This window comes from Mus caroli, unplaced genomic scaffold (assembly GCF_978045245.1).
Source record: "Mus caroli unplaced genomic scaffold, Mus_caroli_1 scaffold_20, whole genome shotgun sequence".
Classification (NCBI taxonomy): domain Eukaryota; kingdom Metazoa; phylum Chordata; class Mammalia; order Rodentia; family Muridae; genus Mus; species Mus caroli.
This window is the reverse complement of record NW_028227275.1, coordinates 28,610,351-28,635,686: the sequence shown is the minus strand read 5'-3', so window position 1 is coordinate 28,635,686 and position 25,336 is coordinate 28,610,351. Positions and strand designations below refer to the sequence as shown.

The 25,336-nt window shown below is 43.3% G+C and overlaps 1 protein-coding gene across 11 annotated transcripts in view; it reads right to left on the bottom strand.

The window, feature by feature from the left end:
* Sgms1 (sphingomyelin synthase 1) overlaps nt 1–25,336 on the bottom strand; it is a 274,571-nt gene that overhangs the window by 195,825 nt on the left and 53,410 nt on the right. For 2 of the 11 annotated variants that reach the window (XM_021151330.3, XM_029472305.2), the window contains exon 1: nt 7,687–7,916. The exons of 6 other annotated variants lie outside the window; for them this stretch is intronic. The gene's annotated coding sequence lies outside the window, so the exon portion shown is untranslated. Of the gene's footprint in view, nt 1–5,226; nt 5,845–7,426; nt 7,562–7,686; nt 7,917–25,336 lie in introns of those variants that run through there. 3 more of the 11 variants (XM_029472301.2, XM_029472302.2, XM_085834196.1) reach the window with 3 other exon arrangements.

The following is a 25,336-nucleotide window of genomic DNA, read 5'->3' as shown; positions in this document are numbered from 1 at the left end:
CAGCCTGGGAGTAACTGTGGACTCTAACTCTTCTATGTGAGCTGTAAAAGCAATCAGTGTTGGTCACTCCTGCATAAATAAGCCAAACACTCAAAATGTATTGGTCTGGTGCTGAAGGTCAGCACTGTGGGACCCCCAACCTTATCCCTTACTGCTATTCCTACCCTAAGCTGCCCTCCAGCCAAACCTCTACCATATCTACACAGAAGCAGGAAAAAGGCTGGGGAGAAAGATCAGAAGGTGTGGCCCTGTTGGAGTAGGTATGGCCTTGTTGGAGTAGTTGCATCACAGTGGGTGTGAGCTTTACGAACCTCATCCTAACTGCCTGGCAGCCAGTATTCTGCTAGCTGCCTTCACATGAAGATGGAAAACTCTCAACTCCTCCTGCACCATGCCTGCCTGGACACTGCCATGTTCCCTTCTTGGTGATAATGGACTGAACCTCTGAACCTGTAAGCCAGCCCCAAAGAAATGTTGTCTTTATAAGAGTTGTCTTGGTCATGGTGTCTGTTTACGATAACTAAAACAAAGCCTAAATACACACACACACACACACACACACACACACACACACACAAAACAAAGCAGAAAAATTAAGGGGAACCTAGGAAGGGAAAAGAACTCTTCACTCCATAGCCAGTTGCAAGTCTCTCCCCAGCTAAGAATAAATGAATTCCAGTACAGCTAATAAAATTTGCTATGAGGCTGCCAACTAGAGACAGTATCTCTTTTTCTATAAAGAAATTTCATTAAGAATGTTAATTTTTCGATACAACATGTATGAATTGCTCGTGTGCTTGCTGTGACACAACACCCTGCAAACAGAACTGTAAGGGAGAGTATATCTTGGCCCGTTTCCAGACATGGCCCATCATGGCGGGGACAGCCCCAAAGCCCCAAAGCAAGGGCATGAGGTGCACACACTGCCTCTACAGCTTCTCATATCTTCCTTCCTCCTTTTTTGTTCTTTTGAGGCACCATTTCTTTGTATAACCCTGGCTATCCTGGTATTCACTCTGTAGACCAGGCTGGCCTCAAACTCAGAGATCAGCTTGCCTTTGCCTCCAGAATGCTAGGATTAAAAGGTGTGCCCCACACTACCTGGCTCCTTCCTCCTTTCTATTCAGCCTGGGCCCCAATCTCATGGAATGGTGCCTCTCACATATAGGGTGGATCATGCTACCGTAACTTAATAATCTAAAAAGTTCTGCACAGACATGCCCAGTGGTAGATATTTCATCTGAGCACAATTCGTCCTGTGTGTGCTACGTGACAGCATAGAAGCTTGCCGTCACTGTCTCAGCCTCCTGGGGTAACCCAGGTAACACCAGCAGAGAGAAAAGAAACCATGGTGCTTTCTCCACCTGAAAAAGTACAATGAGCCTTTAAGGCCAGCCTGGTGGACAGAGAAAGTTCAAGGACAGTCAGGGCTACACAGAGAAACCTGGCCTTGAAAAACAAAAACAAACAAACAAAAAGTATAACAAGAAGAATATCTCATTTCCCTGATCCTGCAAAAAACAATCTAATCAGAAAATTCTGAGGCCAATCCTAATTGTAGGTCAGTATAAACACATCTGACCAGTACTCCTCAACACTGCCAAGGCCATCACCAAAAAGAGAAAGGAGAAATACAATCTAGAAGCCTCTAGATAGGATGTGGTGTTGGAGTTTGTCAAAAGACCCTTAATCACAAGGACCACAGAGACTGCCATCGCTGTAAAAGGCCTGAGGATTTTATTGATCCAACATGTTGGGGACTCCCCTCTCAGCAAGCAGGCCAGAGGAGAGACCCAAAACAAAGATAGAACACTTTTTATACCTTTGTAAGGGACAGATTTGAGCAACAGGGTTTTCATTGGTGTAGCAAGTAACCCTTTCAGGCATTGGTTGGTTTGTATAGTGACTAAGTAACCCTTTGACCTAGTGACTCACTTTGCCTGTCCCCATGGTGGGTTACTATGATTTGGTCAACTTTTAGCTATTAACATCACAGAGAATTCTAGCAAGGTCAGGGCCATCTGCAGTCTTCCTCAGAATTTAGTGTAGGGCGGGGTAGGAGGATTTTTCTGGGAGCTGCTATCTTGTTATGGTTATTTCTCTGAGAACAGCTAATATTATTTTGGCAGTTGCAAGCTTAGTCATTTTGACCACTACAACTATGTTTTTACATTTGTTTAGTCAGCCAGCTTCCTTATCTGGCTCTGCACTTTGCCTGCTAGTACAGTTTGGAAAGTCCTTTTAGAAGGGGGAAGGTACTGGGTGGTCTTGAATTCATTTTGGATATTACAGTGGCATGCAGGATGTTAGCATGCAGAGATGGAGCGTTATATAAAAAGCAGGAAAGCTGAATAAAATGATTCAAATTAATCATTTCTCAATATTAGTTGTGGTTAACATACAGTATTATCATTAGAAAGTTAAAGCTTATATTAAAACTGTCTGACGCTACCATCCAGCCTCACCCCATATTCCAACTGCAGTAGTTTCTTTTTTTAATTATTATTATTATTTTGGTTTTTTTGTTTGCTGTTTTGTTTATTATTTTATTTGTTTTTTTGTTGTTTTTTTGAGACAGGGTTTCTCTGTGTAGCCCTGGCTGTCCTGGAACTCACTCTGTAGACCAGGCTGGCCTCGAACTCAGAAATCCATCTACTTCTGCCTCCCAAGTGCTGGGATTAAAGGTGTGCACAGTAGTTTTATGTCCAAAACTCTTTCCCTCCCTACTATTCAAGCTGCCTTTAACAGCTCCTATCACTTATAGAAGAGTTAGCAAACTTCTTATGTGGATGTCAAGATGGCAGATACTAGGAGCTCTGCAAGCACCCTACCCCCACCCCATCCTTCTCTATGAGAGTCCTCTAGACCATTCCATGTCAGAACAACTCCACCCACTTTATAACTCATAGCTTTTAACCCCTAAAACTCCTCAAGCACAACACCAAAACTCACTTATCGCAAGATGCAGACTTCACAATCTATACTTCTCGAATTCAGGAGGCTAAGGCCTGGAGGTGGCCAACTGCTTGAGACCAATTTGAGAATAAGTTCCAGGACAGTTTAAGCTACCAAGTAAGACTATATTAATAACCAAAGGATGGATGGATGGATGGATGGTTGGGTGAATGGTCATTTAACTCTACATATTTGTATTGGTTTTTAAGTCATAAAGCAACATAATTGGTTAACATATACTTCATGCTTTAGAAATAATAATGGGAATAAAAATTCGATCAGAGCTTCCTTCCATTCTCAGGCACTCTACCAACTATGAACAGGTGTGCCCTTCCAAAAGAAGTACTCTGTAATCCAAGTCCGAGGAATTATAGACTCAACAAAGTTAAGCTACTTTCTTTATAGCAGGAATTCACTGCATTGTGAATGTCCTCAAAGACAGACATCCTACCCAATAATCCTCAGATTTGTTTGGCCATGGAATATACACATTTTTACCCTCTGTGAACTGTAAAAGCAGTTAGCAATATTTTTTGAAATGAGGTGCATACTCGTACAGGACAGATGAAAGGTCTTAATCCTGTTGTCATGTGGCAGGCCTATCATTGGCCTCTTGAATGGAATTTACATCGTAACCCCTAAAACCTATGCGTGTTTCTTTACAAAGTAAAAAGGGAGGGCAGCAAGCCAAGGGGTTGGGGAGAGGGGCTTTTACAAATGCAATTGGGCTAAAGATATTGCATTGGAGAGGCCTGGTTTGTCCCAATATACAGTCAAAAATGTCCTCAACATGTAGGAACCAGTCTGATACCAAATACATGGGGTGTTGGGGAGAAAGGCAACTGATCTCCCAGAGACAAATAAGTCAGCCCAAGAAAAGGGATTCTGGAGCCACCACAAGCTACAAGAGAAAAGAGCAGATTCTCCTAGACCCTGCAGAGAGGGAGGGGTAGCCCTACCCACACCTTCACTTCAGACCATTAAAGCCAGTACTAGATAGACTTCAGGCCCTCAGAACTGTCAAAAAGCAAACTCCTGATGCTTAAGCCGCTGAGTTCATGATAATTTGTTGCAGCATCCACATGGCCACATGACTTACACTTGGTATCAATACTGATTTCCGTTTTGTGTTTGGAGTCCTAACTCAACTCTATAACAACTGCCACTGGGGGCAAATGTTGAATAGCTTCTCCTATTCAAGAACCCTTGTGTTTCACAGCTTGTAAAATCTAATGGCCTGCAAGTCAGCAATGGCCACACTCAGTTGATCTATGCTAGCCACATACTAGAAGCATTTGACAGAAAGTAAAACACACACAGCTGGAACGCACAGAAGCCCTCATTAAATATTCTTCAATGAAGTCAATTTCCCTTGTCCTCAATAAAGTCCCCATTAACCTTGCTTGCTGAGGTTTCACAATCTACTTAAAAGAGTATTCTAACTGATGACGAAATGCCCTGGAACTGGACTGAGCCAGCAAGATTTAAGAGTCATTGACTGGTTAACCACATGGCCTTGGTCAAGCTGTTTGTCCTTTGTATGACTCAGGACTCTTATCTGGAAGACAGAACCAAGTTTAGTGATGTTTATATACTTGCTCTATGAAATTAAACATGGAGATATAGTTCCTCCCATGTATTTGAAATGAGAATCCGTAGCCAACGAGTGAAAATTCAACACATGGAAATAATTATTTCATGATCACTCCTACTCGGGAAGCTGGAGCTACTTTCCCCTCAAGCTACGCCTCTTTGATCTTCCGTTTCACAAACTACAAATATTTAGCTTGCTGGACACTGAAATGACCTCAACAGAGAAAGGCAGATGGAGAAGCTCCACGTTATGCCTCTGGATCATTGCTTTTGATGTCTGGATCAATGATGAGAGTCAATGGTTCTAAGGCATGAGCTCACTGCTGTGTTACCTTCATGGCACTCACTAAAAGACTTACAGTTCCTGTTCTTGTAGCAGGTCTCATGTATTCATGGTCATCTGGACAGACGAAGGCAAAACACCACTGAATTCCATCTAACTGTGAGCTACTGAAGCTCCACCTGGAAGCCTTTGTATTACCTGTCAGCTGTGCTCACAGCAGCGAAATCAAACCATTCGGTAAAGCTCAGTGAAGCAGGAGCACAGTGAGGCCAGTTGCAACAGTCACCAGTTGCCACCACCCCCAAGCGCCACCTGCTGCCACATCTGATATCACAGCTTACACTGAAGATTCAGAAGGTAGACTGCATCACACCTTAGGACAAACATCAGCTCACCTTATGACCATACATCTGGACAGACATCAAACTTGCTTCCTTCCGGAGGAACTTTTTGCAGGGTGTGGTAGCTCCTGCTGGTAATGCCAGGATTTGAGAGATAGAAGGTGGAGAATAAAGAATTTAACACAAGCCTGTACTCCCCAGGAAAACTGACTTAACAACAACACAAGGCTGGAGATGTAACTCAATGACTGACTGAGCAAGTGTTTGCCTAGTATGTCAAATTGAGTGCCTACAAAAGTAACAGACAGACAGGCAGACAGACAGAGAGACACTAGTCCCCAGCTATATTGCCTTAGGCACCAATACCAGCTACCAGCAGAAACAAACCCAATTAAAGGATCTGATAAAGAAAACAAATAAGCCTCGATGCTAGCTACATTTAAAAAACAAAAACAAAAAAACAGAGCAGTAATAGCATTCCCTTGCCAGGGACAAATAGATGTAGATTCAAATAGCCCAGCATCAGCAAATACACATAATAGGCTTTTCTGGTCTATAGAGACCATGGTGAGACACACCAAAATCCTAATAGAGACTCACAGTTCAGAAAAAGAAGCCCAGGCTAATGAAAACCTTAGTGGTAATGGTTGCTGAGAATCTTTTTATTGTTATGATTGAAGTATAGGTTAAATATCCAAATGCTAGTGGAGCCAACCACCCTGTAGCTGGGAAGATGCAAAGCCAAAGAGCTGTGCGTGCACACACACACACACACACACACACACACACACAGAGAGAGAGAGAGAGAGAGAGACCCATCCACGTCAGTATGTTCACATCTTCTTCTCACTAAATGTAGAGTTAGAGCACAGAATGTTAATGCAGACAACAGTCTTGGATATCTCTAGCTAAATAGAAAAAGAAAACAATCTTACAAAATGGAGCCACAAAGGGCACACCACCAACATCTTTCCTTCCTAAAATGCCCAGCCTTCCATATAGCAGGTAAGAAGCAACAGGACAAAAATCAATGCTTCCAAGGCAAGGAAAGAGCTCAAATCAGCAGGAACCTCACAGACATCAACTCTTGAGTTTTTAATTGCAATGCCTCTAGATATTTGCTGAGAATCATCCAAGTTACTAACTTAAAATTCAGTGAGTGAGTCATGGTCTACCTACTCCTAAAGCACACTCGAAATGCTCAGAGTCTAATGCAGTCCACCATCTCCCCAGGTTCAAGATCTTAAAAGAAAGGCAACAGAGCCTGGCTCACAAACAAGATGCTTACTATCCAACTTCCTGAGAAGATGCCAATGCCGGGTCCTCCAGGGGTCCAGTGAGCCGGAAGAGCACAGGATGCAGTCACAGCCTCTGCTCCAAGCCTACCCTTCTGTACACGAGAAGCATTTGACAAGTGGAAGAACAATGAATTTCATATTTAAAACACTAATTCTGCTAGTGACTGAAGATCCTAAAAAGCTAATTAAGTATTCAGATCTTCAGTAATCCCAATTTGATTCCCAGATACAGAAAAATGTCGCCATCTAAAGATATACATTCCCTAGAGGCCAAAGCCTGCCTTCCTGGCTAGCTTTTAAAACACTTTAGGAAATTTGACCTCAAAGTAAAATCAGCAATTTAGTGGGGGAGGGAAGCTAGAGCTCTGAAAAAACATCCTGCAGACCAACACACATTCAGAAATAAATTGATTTCTTTTCCTATTAATACACACAACTTGCTTTCTAAAATGCTGAAGCGTTTCCCACAATTTCTTAACTTAGTTGCAGCGAAAGAATATCTCTTATTGCCAAGCTAGATTGTTCCAGATCGTTCCCTTTCGCTCTCTCCTTCACTGCCAGACATTAGCACAGTGACCTTGATTCTCCAAGCCCTTGGTGTGGGTTTTCATTAAATCCCAGGGGCCGGTGACAATGGCCTCCTAATGATTTCACGGTCACCAGAATCACCCTCTCCCACATACCAAACTCCCTGAGTAAGTTTCACTTACTCATTCACTGGATTCATTCAGCCAAAGTATTTCCAGAGTTTCTACTAGGTAACAGGCACTGCTCCAGGCCAGAAAACAAAGCAGCGAACAGGCACACAGCACAGAAGCACTCCACAGTGGTGTTAGTCAGGCATTAGGCCTGGGCCAGGGAGGAAACAGGAAGGGGACAGGCAGGCTTAAGAGCTGTACTTCATTAAAGGCAGTCAGCAAAGTCTCATTAAAGACAGGAAAAAAGAGGGGACCAACACGCCAGGTTATGTGGATTCCAGGTAAGGCGTTCACGTGTCCTCAGGAATGCAGGGCCCAGGATACAGCCTTCACAGGTGTGATCAGAGCGACCACAAAGGAACACATAGACATTGTCACAGCTGTGAAGTTCACCTGAAATGAAGCCCAAATGGTGTTTTTCTATTCAGTAATTCCTTCCAGAAATTCCCAAAGAAACTTAAAGGTTTTGAGAATATTGAAAGAGAAAAAAGTAAGGAAATAGAGAGATGAGAATTTACCTTCCTGTTTGCTCAGCAATCAACACGGGACCCACCAGCATCATGGTCAAATCAACCACGGGGAACGCTCGTATTCTGGGGTGAGGGTCAATGCATCTGAGAACTGAGACAAGAGCATGAAGACAAGTGTCCCCAGTGTCCCCAGTGTCCCCAGTGTCCTCAGTGTCACCAGTCTTCCAGTGGCGACTGTGCTCTAAGTGTGTTCTGCCGTCCCGCCTCCTGCTAGCTGGGCGTCAAATCTAAGCAAAGTTAATATTAAAAAGCGAAGTAATATGCCTTGCAGGGTTGTTGACTTTGCTCGAGCGTTCAAATACAAACACAGTTCAAACACTACTGGGTACAACTGAGAGGCATTTTCCAGTTGAATATTCACTCGAGGGTACTGTTCTTTGCCAATGGGTTTGAAGTTAATTATTAAAAATGCTTTAGACATCTGCAAGAAGAAGCATGAAAGAGCCAATGAATGATGACTTTCAAGAAGGCAGAGCTGACCTTTTGTTAGATCTGATTTAAATCACAGAATCAGTAGTTGTCATTTGCAAGTGTAGAAAAATAATTCTTCAACATTTTCTTTTTAATTTTAAATGAAGAGTTGTTACTCGAAAGCAAGAACAATGACCTACTCCTCTTAATTTTTAAATGATGGTGATTATCTACATGGGGGGAGGGGCGAGGGGAACGGCCATTTTACTGTGGCAAAAAAGAATACCATGATTACAAAAAAATTTTAGTACAATGTTCCTAAGGAGAAAATATGCTTTATTTGAAGCTATACATAAAACTGGGCACATTTGTTGTAGAAACTCGACTCTGATCTAGAAATCTGAACTAGCAAAAGAACATGAATTCCAGAAGAGCAAAGCAACAGCCAACAGCACAATGAAGCACCCTTCCCAGGGTGGATGGAGCAGGAAGTGAATTCACGGGAACTTAAGGAACCCAAATCTTTTCTATCAGGCAGGCACTGAGGCTACCTTCCCTGGGGCTTGATCTTCTATCTCCAACTCCCAAAGATACTCCAGGAGCATTGCCTACCAAGTGTGGGGTCTTGACAGGAGGTCAGTAGAAATCGTTCAAAACAGAAAGAGAAGGGACATTATATCAGTTCCACCAGCAACTGATATAAACAGCAAGCATCAGATGCCATTCCAATCTCTATTTCTCACACAGTCACCCTAACAGGTACCCTGGACACTTCCTCTCACCTTAAAAGTGAAGGACCAAACAGAGACACAGAGAAGTTAAGCTATCACACAGCATCCAAGGTTCATCCATCTAAGTTCCAGCTGTAAGCAAGACACTTTCCTGCCTCTATGCTTCAGGACTCTAGGATTTCAGAGTATGGCTGGCAATTAATTATGTATTAATATTCGGTTGACTCTCATTACTTGATTATTTTTTTTAATCAGGTTTTGAATTTTAGGGATATTATACTTAGAGGCACCACATAAACATCCACCCCTACCTGTGGCATCTGACTCCATCACCATCGTGAAAGGTGATCAAGTTACCCTAGCTGCTTAACTGTCATGCCTCCAATACCCCAGAGGTAAACAGCTTGGAAGAAGTCACACATGGATGCAGAATGACACCTGACATCTTTTCCTGGTTAAAGAGGAGCTGGGTTCTGTTTGGTGTCAGTGGTGTGGATTTCAAAGGCCTCAGACCTAATACTGCATCTCACTGGTCTGGAAGTCATTCAAGACTACCCCCCAGAGATCCATTCTGACCACATCTGGAAGAAAGAGACCACAAAGCTAAGGAAAACATAAATATGCCTTAGGGTACCCACTCCACATCAAAGACCTGATGCTAACACTTCTTAAGGGCTGGTCAAAGAAGACCCATAAAATGTGGTTTTACTAGGGATAATCCTTTAGTTCAACTTACTTGTTTTTATAAGCAGTGTTAGTACTCAAATCACCAACAATTAAACCCCCAGCTCCATCCAGGGAAGCTGCCTTCCCTATCCATCCATCATCTTCCATGGGCTCCCAGAGATGGCTAAGGTAGTCCCAGGCAACAGAGACAGGAAGCTTATGGGATAAGAAGGGAGTGGGCAGTGTCAGCTTTAGCAATGTGAACCTAATCTTTGAACCAAGGAACCCACCAGAGTTGTGCTAGAGTTAAACCATTTTTGTGGCAGAGAAATTGAGCTTTAAAAAGGAGTCAAAGCCTTCTTAAATGCTGCCCAGAGATCTTCATGCAGTGCTAACCTATTCTCACTGCCTATCAACAGTCGAGTAGGGTTTCCCAGCAACAGTCACCTGAGCCAGTTCACCGAGCACAGGAAATGCTCCTACAGACAGAACTTAGGAGTCTTACACAGTGAGTTCCAGGCAAATGTCCACAGAGTAACCTGGGTGTTTACTGGGCATGTGGGGCAAAAAAAAAAAAAATAAAAAAAATAAATTAAAAAAAAATACAATTTATGTCCTGTTATAAGTTTGAAAAGACAAAATCCACCTCTCTCTTATATAAAATTATTAGGAACTTCAGTTCAATTATATAAACAGCAGGAAACATTTGACACCTTCTGCTCAAACACAGGAAAGGAAGTTTTATCAACATAGGAAAAAGGAAACAAGGCAGTTATAAACAATTCAACACGCCTGGGGTTCTCAGAGAAAATTTTCACTCCAAGCCATCAATCTGCTGCACACACATGCTCAGTCTCAAACATGCACACACGTGTACATAGGCATTAAACATGTACACATGTGCACATAGGCATTAAACATGCACACATGTATACATGGGCATTGTTGGGTTTGGTTTTGGTTTTTTTTAATTTTGGTTTTGTTTGTTTGTTTGTTTTGTTTTGATAATTCTAACAAACCTGCCAAGTGTTAATGTCAGACATTAATGAAAGAATATTACCAGTGGCAAGTGCCCGTCAAATTGATGCTGGTTAGCTGGAGCTAAGAAATTAGCGGTGAATAAGAAGAGACCAGCATCGTTGAGGTGACATCTTTTGGGAAGTGTTTTCTGAAAACACAAAGAGGCTGTGTTCCAGAGATAGCCAAGGTTGTACTTCTGCTGCAGCGGACTTGGTAATGTGTAAGGGTCACCCAAGTGGTACTGGTTTTGAAGGCATGAAGAGGTCACGCAGAACAGCTGAGGCTCAGCACTGTAAGCGGCCATGGAAGGCCATTGGTGAAGGTGCAGCCTCAGTTGCAATTGATGGCCCAGGACTGAAGGGGTCATGCAGTGTTTTGGAGTTCCCAGTACCATGAGATGACCACCAAGAGCAGCAGCAGTGGAGTACAGGCATCTGGAGTCTAGAGGACGACGCATGTGTACAAAGGGCATGGCTGGAGAAGTGACCCAAGCCCTTGGAGGAGCCCAGAAGATAGTGAGTTAGATCCCAGACATTGGATGGTTGGAGATTGATTTTTGCTTTTGATTGGGACTGTGCCCTGATATTTTCCCTCTTGAAGGAAGAAACTATTTTAGTAGAGCCCACAGTTAAGAGACTTTTAATTGTAAAAAGACTTTGGATTTTAAAAGAGATGGATATTTTAAAGAGATTGAAATTTTAAGAATATGTAAAGACTGTGGGACGTTTAAAGTTATTTAGACCTTGGAGATGAATAAGAATGTAAGGGTTGAGGCTTACTAGTGATGTGTTTGTGTGTCAAGTTGACAAGGGGTCAATTGTACTGGCTAGTTTTGTGTCAACTTGACACAGCTGGAGTTATCACAGAGAAAGGAGCTTCAGTTGAGGAAATGCCTCCATGAGATACAACTGTAAGGCATTTTCTCAATTAGTGATCAAGGGGGAAAGGCCCCTTGTGGGTGGGACCATCTCTGGGCTGGTAGTCTTGGTTCTATAAGAGAGCAGGCTGAGCAAGCCAGGGGAAGCAAGCCAGTAAAGAACATCCCTCCATGGCTTCTGCATCAGCTCCTGCTTTCTGACCTGCTTGAGTTTCAGTCCTGACTTCCTTTGGTGATGAACAGCAATGTGGAAGTGTAAGCTGAATAAACCCTTTCTTCCCCAACTTGCTTCTTGGTCATGATGTTTGTGCAGGAATAGAAACCCTGACTAAGACACACGCATACATGCTCACATGTATACATGTATACACACACATACCACACATCAAGTACTCATTTACATACACACATGCATAAATTTGCACATATCCTCTCTTCCTTTCATGCATACTACACACACACACACACACACACACACAGAGCAGGCATCACATGAGCAACCATTACCTGCCCCCATCATCTCTCTGGCACAGATAGGAGACTACACCTTGAGAAATACTCTTGTATTTCATTTAACACTGATGTTCCCAGAGCAAAGTTACACACTCTACGGTTTCGGCTTAAATGCATTTGGCTGCACTGCCCCCTCAGGAATGACCCAGTTTCCAGCACATCTTTCCCTGTGCATCTGCTCACAACCCAGGTGCCGCCATCTTTAATTCAGACACCCCTGCCCCGAGCTGCTTACCACTATGGCCCTCCTAGAATGCAAAAATCTTAGCTCCAAAGTCCATGACAGCTTTGACTGCTCATCCCCAGCACCAGCCTCCTGCCTTGATAAGGTCAGAGCAGAAACTAAGAGGTACTCACCAGACAGTGGCTTTCTGTTCTAGACTTGACATGTAGAACATGTACTAACAGCTGGTGAGACACTGCATGGTCAGTTCCTAGGCATCGTTGCATTCAGATCCATCATTCTCTGGCCACATGCAAGTGTGAATCTGCACCCTGATGCCCACCGGAAAGGGCAAGCAGTCTGAGCATGCTAACAGGCCACTCACTGCTTCTACTGAAGACCATATTACACAGGGAGAAAGGAACCTCTTTAAAATCCTATGACATGAAAAACCACATTAAATCCTCTTACATAAGTGTTCTTCTTAAGGTCATTTCCTATGCAATCAGTCCCATAGTGACTAGGGTTTGAGTTACAGGAATCCACGGGCCCAGCGTTTCTGATTACACTTGTGTATGCTTTGAGTGAAGTCACTGATACTCGATCTCAAATGCCACAAGTGGCCGGGACACCTGCTCCCATTGCTCCAGTCCAGCTCTCCCCAGATCCTGCCAAAGAACAGCTCTCTGAGAGGCTGAAGAGGCCTGGCCTAGAGGAATTAAAAAACAAAAAAAACAAAAAAAAAAAAACCAAAAAAACACCACTCGAGCCTGGGAAACACCAGATATTGGGCCAAGCTCAAGAACCTCTCCTCCAACACAATGCTCTTGGGCCCAAACATGTGCCTGTTCCAGCAATAACAGCACAAACTTTAACTCCACTGTAACCAAACCCTGGGAATTAGCAGGAAACTCTGGCTCTCCTGGATTCACCACACAGGACAGACACTCAAAGAGGTGGGAAGGATCTGTCACGTATGAAGCAGGGAGTGTGGGGGGGGGGGGGGGAGCTGCTTCAAGGAAGTGACAAGTATAGTTGAACTGTGTACATCACAGGGCAGGAAAAGGGCCAAGATCAGGAAAAGTGAGAGTGGAGCTTCCAAATAAGCAAACCCTGCTGGAAGGGGCTTGGGGCTTGGCAAGAAACTGGGCCCTGGGAGATCCTTTGCATTAAATGCTTCTGATAAAAACATGCAGCATGTCAAACTCCAGCTGGATGTAGTGACCTGAATTGAATACACAAGTACTTTTTATGTGAGCTACTCATTCCACAAAGCTTAACATGGGAAAGCCCATCTTTGACCGGCTACCTCTGGGGGACAGTTAGGACTTACACGGTTTGGTCCCAGTTCAAGCACAACTGAAGTCAGCTGCCTTATGGAAGAGCCATGGCTGTCGGGACTGGCCTGGAACTATTTGTTCTAAGAACTCATTTGAAGGTAGAACAATTAAGGACCATGAAAGAATTAAGAGTCAAGAAGAACAATCTCTTGGCTTTACACTGGAGGTTGTGTCCCTGATGGCCACCAGATAGATCGCATTTAACATCAAAACCCAGAATGTTCTTACTGGTGCCCATACACCCAGTTTGTTTAGAGCCCACTCCAAATTCTGTAATTCAAATGTAGTACCGGCCAATAGGCAATACATATACTGCCTACTGCAACAGAGGACAAGAGAGTAAGAAAGATCCATTAATACACTATAAAGAAATTTTAAAAATAAATAAAAAATAAACACCTTTTTACCCTATTGAGGAAAAAGGCCAGAGTATTAGGGATCATCAGATTAGTAAAAGAAAACAAGAGTAGATCCGTGATGCCCTTGGCCCTTTTCCTGACACTTTCCCACCCATGCTAGAAGCTGCGTGCCAGTTAGCATCAATGGGGTTTTCTTGAAGGATTTTTTTAGTTAAGTCTCTGAAACTTTCCATTAATCTGTTTTTTTAATCAGATAACTAAGTCGTGTAGATACATACCCAGCCTCTATCTCCCCTCCCCTCCCCTTCCTTCTCTTCCTCCTCCTCCTCTTCTCTAAAGCAAGTATTGAAGTAGCAGAAACTAGATTGCTGGCAGACACATACTGGGTGTTCAGAGGATGTTCCCAGGGTGAGGAGGGTGTGGTCTTGTTTAGGAGCTATGCTTTAAGATGCTGCTTACAGGAAAACAAAGAAAGGAGGGAAGTGGGAGGGAAGGAAGAAGGAACAACCACAGGATGGGGAACAAGGCCAGCCTGAACTACATACTGAGATCAGACCTTGGGGTAAGGGCTATAACTCAAGCCAGTGTTTCTCACCCTTCCTAGTTGTGCAACCCTTTAATACAGTTCCTTATGCTGTTATGACCCCCAACCATAAAATTATTTTTGTTGCTACTTCATAACTGTAATTTTGCTAGTTATGAATTGTAATATAAATATCTGAAATGCAAGATACCAGAAAAACACTTCTGTGAAAGGGGTCATGACCCACAGGTTGAAAACCACTGATCTAAGCCAACAGGACAGGTTGACTCATACTTATCCCAGCTGTTCAGGATGTAGGAGGCTTATAGGTTCAAGACCAGCCAAGGCTACAAAGTGAGTTCAAGGCCAGCGAGAGCAACTTAATGAGACTCTGTCTCTAATGAAAAGAAACATGGGATTCTAGCTCAGTGGTTCTGCATTTGTCTAGCATGGACAGGCCCAAGGTCCAATCCCCAGGACAGCACACAGACAACAAAAGTACCCATTCTACTACAAGGCCTCTTGTGCTGCCTCTAAGCAGATGACAGTAACAAGCATGTAGGCAGCACTAAATCCTTCTACAACTGCATGTTCAGAGCAGACACTGGGGAAGGACTGGGGAAGCTACCTTTTATGTTGTTTGCACCATCCGCATAAGTGGTCAAGAGCACAGACTTGTGAGCCAACCCACAGATGAATCAGAATTCCAGTTCCACCACTGGGAGAATAGAATAACTCACCTCTCATTCCTTCCTTTCTGCCATGAGCTACTGAGTCCTGTGAACAACACGGGCTCTATGCCTTCACCTCTGTTTGGCCCAGAAACCTTCACCCTCTTCCTTGGGGAGCAATTTTAGAAGCTGATGTAATGACGTTCCATGTCTGAGCTGTTTGGGCTGGGGATTAATACTAGCGTGAGGCGGCTCAGCCCATGAGAAATGACAAGAGGCTATCACCTCTTCCACACTGACACTTAGTGTGTATCCGTAAGTCACATGCTCCCTCCCTCCCTCCCTCCCTCCCTCCCAGAACTAAGTGTAGAGCAAGCAACACTCGTCCCAGGCCGGCTCTGGACAGTGCCAAGAGCATCCTCACTAAGGCGCCAAAGACGCGGTGGATTTCTCGAAGTACACTGTCTGCAGGAGTCTTTGCAACCTACTTTCCTTTCAAAGCTATTCTTGAAATGCATGGGGGTTTTCACTACTCTTCAAATGGGGGGATTTTTTTTTCTCTTAAGTTCTCATTTGCAACCACAAAAAACCATAAGGACACTATTGGGAAAATCTGGACATCTTTTGACTCTCGGAAACACAGAAGTGTAACCAACAGGAAACATAAAAAATAACAACTTGCTCAGAGAAACTACAACTTAGAGAATAAGACCGAGCAGAGACTCATTCTTTGTATTCGAGTTTGCCTCTGTGTGCACATGCAGCACACGCATGTTTACACTGGCTGTGTGAGCACAGGCACATGCATGTCACAGCACAGGTGTGAATGTCAGAGGGCAGACTTCCGTTTTGATCCCCACCTGCTTTAAGACAGGGGCCCCATTCTATTCACAGATGCACAAGATATACAAGGCCAGCTGGCTGGGAAGTAGCCGAAATTGTCCTGTCTCTGCTTCCATTTCTCCAGAGCAGCCTTGGGACTGCAGATGTATTCTACTGCTCCTGGCTTTACGTGGGTTCTGGGCATTCAAACTCAGATCTTTATACTTGCATGAGTGCTTCACCCACAGCACCATCTCTCAACCTCTGCTCTGGCCCCCCTCACTACACAAGACACATAGACACACACACAACCTCTCTCTCTTTCACCTTAACTGTCACTCATTTGTTTCTGAAATCAAGTGTTTTTTCAACCTGCTTGAAATGGTAGAGGCTGCTGTAAGCAGAGAACATAAGAATATATCATGTAGACAGCTTCTATGCCTATGCTCATATCCATCTCTGATTCTTGTACATTCATAGCCTGTGGGCTGTTAAACTCCCATATAATAAACCTTCACTAATGCTTTGTAAGGCTCTATAGTATGTGCTTACAGTTCAAGTCAAGGCAAGCAGAGACACTACACTTCAAATTCAACTGGAAGGTTTGTAGTTTGTAATTGGAAATTGTTAATTTAAATATAACATACTAATTGATGAGTTCCTGGGGTCATACATAACACTTTCTTTTTTTTTTTTGGTTTTTTGAGACAGGGTTTCTCTGTGTAGCCCTGGCTGTGGAACTCACTCTGTAGACCAGGCTGGCCTCGAACTCAGAAATCCGCCTGCCTCTGCCTCCTGAGTGCTGGGATTAAAGGCGTGCACCACCACGCCCGGCTGACATAACACTTTCAATGGTAAAAATGGAAAACATTCCAAATGATGACCCATGAACCCAAAGGAAACCAAACAACAAGACAGGTTAGTTTGATCCATGTAGCAATGGTGTTAAGGTTTTTACTAAGTTACGTAGAAATCCGGATTTCCATGAAAACTGGAAAACTGGACAATCTGTCACAGGCACTCCCCCACAGGCTCTAAGCGGCATCTGCTCTAGTTAGAGGGGACATCAGGCTCCCTGGCATGTGACACATTCAGCCCCCGATGTTACCTGTCTTCTGACACTTGTCGCCAGCTTGTGTTGCCCTCCAGCCTGGAAGGATCCCAGTTTGGGATTCTTGTTTTCGACACATCAGAAAAGACAAAACATAAACACACAGGCACATGGACTTCAAATGGTTTTCAAACATGCTTTTCCATGGAGGAGAAGAGGAGAGAGAGTCCCATCTTAAGCCAGCACACGTCTCCTAGATCTTGCATTTTCCAGAAACAGGGAACTTTTACATCTCTGTATATTGTTCATTTAATGTATTGTTTAAAAGTTTCAAGATCTGACAAGATGCTAGACCTCTGTTCACTCATATTGCTGCCTCGTGGGCGTTGTCAGTTGTTTGAGAACATTTGCCCAGCTCACTAGAAAAGGAGGCAACTAGGGTAAAAACCTCAGAAGCATTCCAACGGTTTTTGCCTGGACCGCCACACCCTCAAATATGCACAATCCTGATTTGTAAGCAGAGAGTACTAGGAGGATCGAGGCCATGCTTCTGAAGCATCGCCTCTACGTGTGTCTGCTCCTTCCAGCCTCTGCACACAAGGCAAGTGGAAACCCTGACACGTAGACCTGAATGAGGATAAAAAGCAGTGGCTACTCAATGATGCTTTACAACCATGGAACTGCTTAGAAACAGGAAGGAGAAAATGAAGAAACAGCCAAAAGACGCAATCTTCTTCCTCGGCCAACGGGAACCATCAGGACTCTTTGGTCTCTTTTCTCCACTTCCTCCACTCATGTAAGAATTGCCTTCCTTCCTTCCTTCCTTCCTCATCAAAGGCACATCATTACAACTACCACCACTGTCTTCCACATAGCAACTCTGAGGCTCCTCTTCCTAAAACTCTCCCCAAAGTAAAGGCTGACTCTAAAAAACAAATAAAAATAGTAAATCCAAACTTGTATTTACATTCCAGAGACTGTATCCCCCCTACACACAGGAAAAAACTCAATGTGGAAGGATTTCTTTGTTAAAACCCAAAAGGATCGGGGTTCATGCTACAGGATGCACCCACCCAGTGAGCAATATGGACTAGAAGTCTCTTTTTCTCAGAAGGGTGAACAATATGGATAAAGGGAATGAAAGGATCTGACTGACTCAGCAAAAGAAACACAGTCGGAACGTGTGATCATGATGAGCATAAACTTTGGTGACAGACAGGCCTGGCCCCAGGGCTGAGTGACTTCAGCCATTATTAGGTATCCTGGGCAGGAGACTTTGCCTCCCAGAGTCTCCCTGTTGCCTCCTAGAAAGGAGGGTGACAAGGCTCAAGATAGGGTCTAGGACCCAGAGTGTCACAAAAGCAGCATGGTGGTTAGGCCACTGCCGTTCTTATGTCAGGGCTGCCGGCCACCTAACAACCACCTAAGAATCTATTGTTGGCGATCTATAGCTGGGCAACGTGCTGGGACCTGCAGGGGCCTATGGGAAAGCTTGTCTGGCATTCTCAGTTCTTCCCTGAAGAAAACTTGGAGAACCAAAAGATACATCCTTTAAGTCTCCACTACTTAACTAGTGTTCACCACCTGCAGTGAATTCGTCATTGTCTGGGTTCCTCAAGTCCAAAGACAGGAAAGAAGCATATTTCAATTATGTAAAAATCGCCAAGTACTAGAGAAACTTCTTCCAAGAAATCCATTATTGAGTCTCAAGTCTATCCTTACACTGTCACTAATTCTAAGAAAATGAACATTCATTTAGGGCTTTGATGACTCAGAACATTTTAACAATCCTGGGGGGGGGAAAAAAAACAAATCAATATAAACCAGCTATTTTCAACTTGTGGCCTTTGACCCCTTTGAGGGTCCAATAACCCTTTCACAAAGGTTGCCTAAGGCAATCAGAAAACACAAATATTTATATCACCACTTATTAAGGTAGCAAAATTACAGTTATGAAGTAGCAATGAAAAAAATTTTATGGTTGGGGTCACTATAACATGAAGAACTGTATTAAAGGGTCACAGCATTAGGAAGATTGAGACCCACTGGCATACACAGGCCTGTAAGTAGAGCTAGCACCACCAAGAAAAATGGTAAATTCTAACTCAGCACTCTGGAGGCAAAGGGCTCTCTCTGAGTTTGAGGCCAGCCAGATCTACATAGTAAGCACCAGGCCTGCCACAGTCTTACATCGTGAGCCCCTATATAACTTTGCTACTGCAGGAGACATGATGTTCTTCAAGAAGTGAAAGTAAATGATGAACAGTGGGTACGGTGGTGTGTGCCTACGACTTCCAGGGAGTAGTAGGATGCAGAGCTGCCGGACATGGTAGCGCACGCCTTTAATCCCAGCACTCAGGAGGCAGAGGCAGGTGGATTTCTGAGTTCGAGGAGGCCAGCCTGGTCTACAAAGTGAGTTCCAGGACAGCCAGGGCTATACAGAGAAACCCTGTCTCGAAAAACCTAAAAAAAAAAAAAAAAAAGAAGAAGGAGGAGGAGGAGGAGGAGAATACAGAGCTCAAGGCCAGCCTGGGTAGGTTACACATTCGCAGTCAGCCTGAAGCACATAATATGACCTTGCCACAGGGACCTTAATAGAATCAGTTTCTTTTGCCCTTTGTTTGAGATAGGAAAAAAATCCAAGAACCCTCAATATTATATTATTAGGGCTCCAAGTGGGAACTTTGTGAACAAGATAAGAAAGAGGGTAAGAGACCACAGTTCTCACCTCTGGCCAATTGCAAACATCACGCTTCTAATCAAGCTACTGGGGGAAAAATTATGGCCACCTAATAAATTCAGTTTGCTTTATAAACAATTTCTTCCCATAAGTAAACGTAAAAGGCTTAAAAGGAGAACTTTTCCCTGTCCAATTACATTAGTGCAGAGAGGCCTGTGATTGGACAAAGAAAAGGGAGGCAGAGCTAAGAGTTGCAGAGAGAGAGAGACAGAGACAGAGACAGAGAGACAGAGATAGCGAGAGGCAGAGCCTCTCAGAGTAGGGAAGAAGAGCCGTGGCCGCAGACATGAACCTGCGTGGCAATTCCCAGTCATAAGTAGCTACGATTTTATAAGGTTAGAAATATTGGGTTAAAGCTTTATCATTATCAATTGGCTCTGAAATTACTTATAGGCATCTTGTAAATTTTGACTTTATTGGTACATAAATCTAATTGGTTAACTACAAGATTATGAGTCTGATTTTACCGGATTACTGGGTATTGTGTTATCAAACTGCAAGGATGGCGGATCTATTTGGTCACTGGAGTGTGGGACTGCAGGTTACAGGGGATTTTAGCAGAGTGGGAACTAGTGGCTCACGGGACAAGCGTGCCAGATGCTTCGAGAACTAGCCGCAGAGAGTTGGCGGGGTGGCAGGAGCACGGAAGCATGGTCCGGTACCACGAAGAGTTGGTAGGTTAATTTTTTAATATTTCCCACAACAATTCGCCTTTATCAAATTGTGTTGCACATGCTCTAGACGTTCCCATTCCTTGTCCCAGAGAAGGATCATGAACCAACAATATCAAACACTAATAGCTAAGATTTCAAGAGACCAGAATAGGCATTAAGAAATAAGGCTTAAAAATCAAAAGGATAGCGATGAAGAAAAGCAAGTTGGAATTTGGATGCAATTCAAAGAGAGCCTGGTACCCTTTCCAATCTCCTGCAAGGAGCACTGTTGTTTCTGGAACAGGGTTAGCATACAGAAAGTGGCACCAATCAGAGCCAGCACAAAACAACACAGGATTATAAATACAGCTCTCTCACAAACCTAATGAACATAACATTTACTAGTGCTACCACGTGTCCAGCACCATGCCAAGCACTATATGTAATGTGCACATGTATGTCCATCTATATAGCTTAGATTTAAAATCTATAAAATCTACATCTACATATAGAATGCTTACAAATATATAAACGCATTACTTACACACACATAAGCCTTACAATTGCCAGAGGCAAACAGTGTATCCACTTGGTGGATGGAGAATCTATAAATGTAGAAAGATAACTGCCCTTGCTATAGCTATAGTCAGCGAGGGAGGATTTGTCTGTGCTTTTTACGCACTATATCACCAAAGTAAGCTTCAGGACAGCTGACAGTCACACAGGATGGTGACACAGACCAACGCCTTGCATCTTGCAAGTGTGCTGACAAGGCCAGCTGTCACTCTTCTCTGTAACTGGGAAGAGGAGACATCACTGATGTTCCCTCTGAGCTGATCACATTATTATCGCGTTAAATGCAGGTGAGGGGCAAAGACATTCTCCTTCAAGGCTCACAGTCCTTCTTTAGGTAAATACAGCAACTCCTGAGAATATCACTATAAGTTAGATTTGTAACCAAGGGTTATGGACTACTGCAAGACATAAGTTAACAAGAACGGCGTGTGCTCTGACCTACTACCCCACCTCTCTAGTCCCAAGAAGATGGGACGTCATTTAAAAGTAAGTCTAGTCAAGCAGGTAACACACTCATCACAGAAAACTATAAAAGACTGCTGAAAGAAAGACATGCTATGTTCATGAAATACAAGAATTGACACTGTTAAATGTTCTCACTGCCAATAAACCCACAGACGTGATACACTTCCTATCAAAATCTCAAACAGATCTTTTACAAAAATAGAAAAAGAAATCTAACAATACATGTGGAATTACAAGACCCCAAGTAGATAAAGCAGCTTTTCTTCTTCTTCTCCTTCTTCTCCTTCTTCTCCTTCTTCTCCTTCTTCTCCTTCTTCTCCTTCTTCTTCTTCTTTTGGCCCGTGTTGAGATATTTGTGTATTGAAGAGTTATATTTATTTATTTATTTATTTATTTATTATATATGTGTACACTGTAGCTGTCTTCAGACACCCCAGAAGAGGGCGTCAGATCTCATTACGGATGGGTGTGAGCCACCATGTGGTTGCTGGGATTTGAACTCAGAACCTTTGGAAGAGCAGTCGGTGCTCTTAACCACTGAGCCATCTCACCAGCCCTAAAGCAGCTTTCATAAAGAAAAATAAAGTAAGTTGAAAGCATCACACTTGATTTCAAACACATTGCACAGAGTTACCGTAATCAAAACAGGATTGTGCTGGTATAGGGCATATTGTTGGCACAGAATCCAAAGGCCAGAGAATAAAGTCACACACACAGAGTCAATTCATGTTCAAAAAGGGTGCCAAGAATGTACAATGGAGAAAAACTAGTTTCTTCAATCAGTGGCTCTGATATTAAAAGAATCCAAGTAGATCCATCATACACAAAAATTATTCAGAATAGACACAGGCTGTGTATGTGGCTCAGTCATAGAATACTTGTCTGAGCCGGGCGTGGTGGCGCACGCCTTTAATCCCAGCACTTGGGAGGCAGAGGCAGGCGGATTTCTGAGTTCGAGGCCAGCCTGGTCTACAAAGTGAGTGCCAGGACAGCCAGGGCTACACAGAGAAACCCTGTCTCGAAAAACCAAAAAAAAAAAAAAAAAAAAAAAAAAGAATACTTGTCTGGCATGTATGAGGCTTAGCAAGCAAGCAAGCATGTACACACACACACAGCCACCTACATCTTTGCTCTAACCCCCTTCCATATATACTATGCCTTTTTCTTGAGCCTATCCCTCCTCCCCACCTCCTCTCTCTTCTCTCTCTCTTTCTGCCCACTTAAAACTATATTAAAACATTTTCTTCATAAATTTAAACTTTGCTTCAAAAAAAGGATTCAAGTTTTGAACATGAGATTTCAAACAATAACTTCAGAGAAATCAAGTATGACATCAAATGCACAAAAAAATAAGAAAATGGCGTCTAATTAAAAAGGCTTTTATATGACAAGTGTAGCATTCACCAAAGTGAAAGCAGAACCTATCGGATAGGAGAGGAGTGGGTGAATCATATGGGTAATGAAGAGTTAATAGGCAGACTGTATAAAGCATACCTAAAAAGAAGTTGAATGTCTATTCCAATGAAGCTATTCAAATGGCAAAGTATGTAAAGAGAAAAAAATGTTTAGCATCACAAATTATCAGGGAAGTGGAACCAAAATCATGACAAGATAATCCCCCACACCTGCTAAAATAGCTACAAACAGACAAACGTGCTGAGTCGTAGCACCATGCAGCAAAGCTCCTGACTGGAACAGATACATCTGGACTTCAGATCAATCCTAGACCACTGAGAAGAAAGAAAACTTGGGAGCAGCCTCGTCCGGCACAGTATGTGGACAGACTTCCCTTGCTCTGCTTTCTGCCACTGTTCCTCACTGTGTGTGCTCATACACAGAGGCCAGAGATCAACGGCAGGGGCCTTTACTGCTCCCTGCATTTGGCGTGGGGGTAGGAGTCGGGGATTGGACCCAGAGTGTCTCCTTCAGCCTGGAGCTCACCGATTCCATAAGACTGGCTGGCTAGCAAGCTCCAGGAATCGCCTGTCTCTGCCTCCCCAGTACTGAGATCATAGCTACTTGACACCACTCTGAGTTTTGTCTTTTATTTTTTTAACATGGTTGCTAAGAATGTAGTCTCAGGTCCTCATACCTGCACAAAAAGTACTTTAGCGACTTACCCAGCTCTTTAATGAGCATATTAGGGTGGATCATCAAGGTATCCAGGCGCAGTCGTCTAAGCTAGGGTTTCTACTGCTGTGAAGAGACACCATGACTATGTCAAATCTTACAAAGGAAAACATTTAATTTTAGAGATTTAGTCCATTATCGTCAAGGCAGGAAGCATGGCAGTGTCAGGCAGACATGGTGCAGGAGGAGCTAAGGGCTCTATATCTGGAGAGTGAGACACTGTGCCTGGCTTGCGCTTCTGAAACCTCAAAGCCCACCCCTCTCCTTCCCCCCCTCCAACCCGTAGTAACACACTTCCTCCAAGAAGGCCACACCTCCTCTAACAAGGTCTCGACTCCTAATCCTTTCAAATAATGCCACTCCCTATGAGCTTAAGGGGGTCATTTTCATTCAAACCACCACAGCAGTTTTTGACTTCTGCCTAAAAAAGCCTTAAAAACTGGACAGACCTAGCAAAAGTTTAAACATTTAAGAATTCACTGTAAACTCGAGAATAAGAAGCAAATAAACAGAGAAACACCTGGTCATTTCCAAACAAGTCTGCTGCTTCTACAGATGTTTGTAAACGTCACCTTAAAATGCATCTGTGTCAGAATTGGAGAGCAAGCCCGATGCTCGCTGTGCAAGCATGAGAGCTTGCATTTGGGCTTCAAAACCCATGTTCAAGAAACCAAAACACAAAAGACAAGCATGCCAGCATGCATTTGGGATCCCAGCACCAGAGCAGGAGAGAAAGGCTAACTCCAAGGGTTCACTGACTGGCTAGCCTTCCAAACTTTGTGAGCTCCAAGCCAGTGGCAGACCCTATCTCAAAATGCAAGGTGATTATCACCTAAAGAATGGTTTCCAAGGTTGTCTTTCACCCTCCACATGCATTTGCATATATGCACCAACACACACACACACACACACGTTGTGCAAACAAATACATACATGCACACCATAATATAAACACAGAAAAGTTTGGTCACGGGGACAGATGGTCATACTTGATTTCTGTTTCAGCTCCTCATAAATATAATTTACAGATGGGTTTTCATAAATTCCTAATGTATAAACAGTTTAAGATTCCTATTCTTGGGGCTGGAGAGATGGCTCAGCAGTTAAGAGCACTTGTTGCTCTTCCAGAGGTCCTGAGTTCAATTCACAGCAACCACATGGTGGCAAAGAACCATATGCAATGAGATCTCATACCCTCTTCTGGTGAGTCTGAAAATAAATATATCTTTTTTAAAAAAAGGATTTCTATTCTTGTGACTCGGCTAAGAGAAATATTATAAAGAGTTAAAAGCCTAACTATCATGTGAAGTTCTACATGCCAAAAATAGGAAGAAGTAAGGTTCAGTTTTGGTGAAAAGAGCAATGTTTATTCTAAATAAAAACCGCCTTCAGGTAAGATATTGAGCTAAAAGCTGCTGCCGTGTGAGCCAGGAAAGGAAGCATGAGAATAAAGAAAAAGCAGATTCCAAAGAGACAAGAAGAAGAACAACTTCAGAAACCCACAAAGGAAGTGAGAGGATCCTAGAAAAGTGCAGAGAAAAGGATGGGCAAGTTCCAAAACCAAATGCAAAGGGATATAAAAGGTCTCAAAGGTCCCAGGACAATAACTGTGGCTGACCTCACTGCCACATCCACAGCTTTTGAAAGGTCACCCAGTTAACAATCAACAAAGAAACTGTAGAGCTAAATCACACCATAGATCCAAGGGACTCACCAAATACACACAAAAAACTGCATCCAGTGGACTCCTTAGGCACGGTGTTCTCAGCAGCTCATGGAACCCTGTGTAAAGCAGACCACATTCTAGGCCACAGAGTTTGACAAAGAAATGACATCATTCCTTCCATCTTCTCAGGTTACAGTGCAATAAATCCAGAAGTCAACAACCTGCAAAATGGCAGAGACTACACAAATCCACGGAGACCAA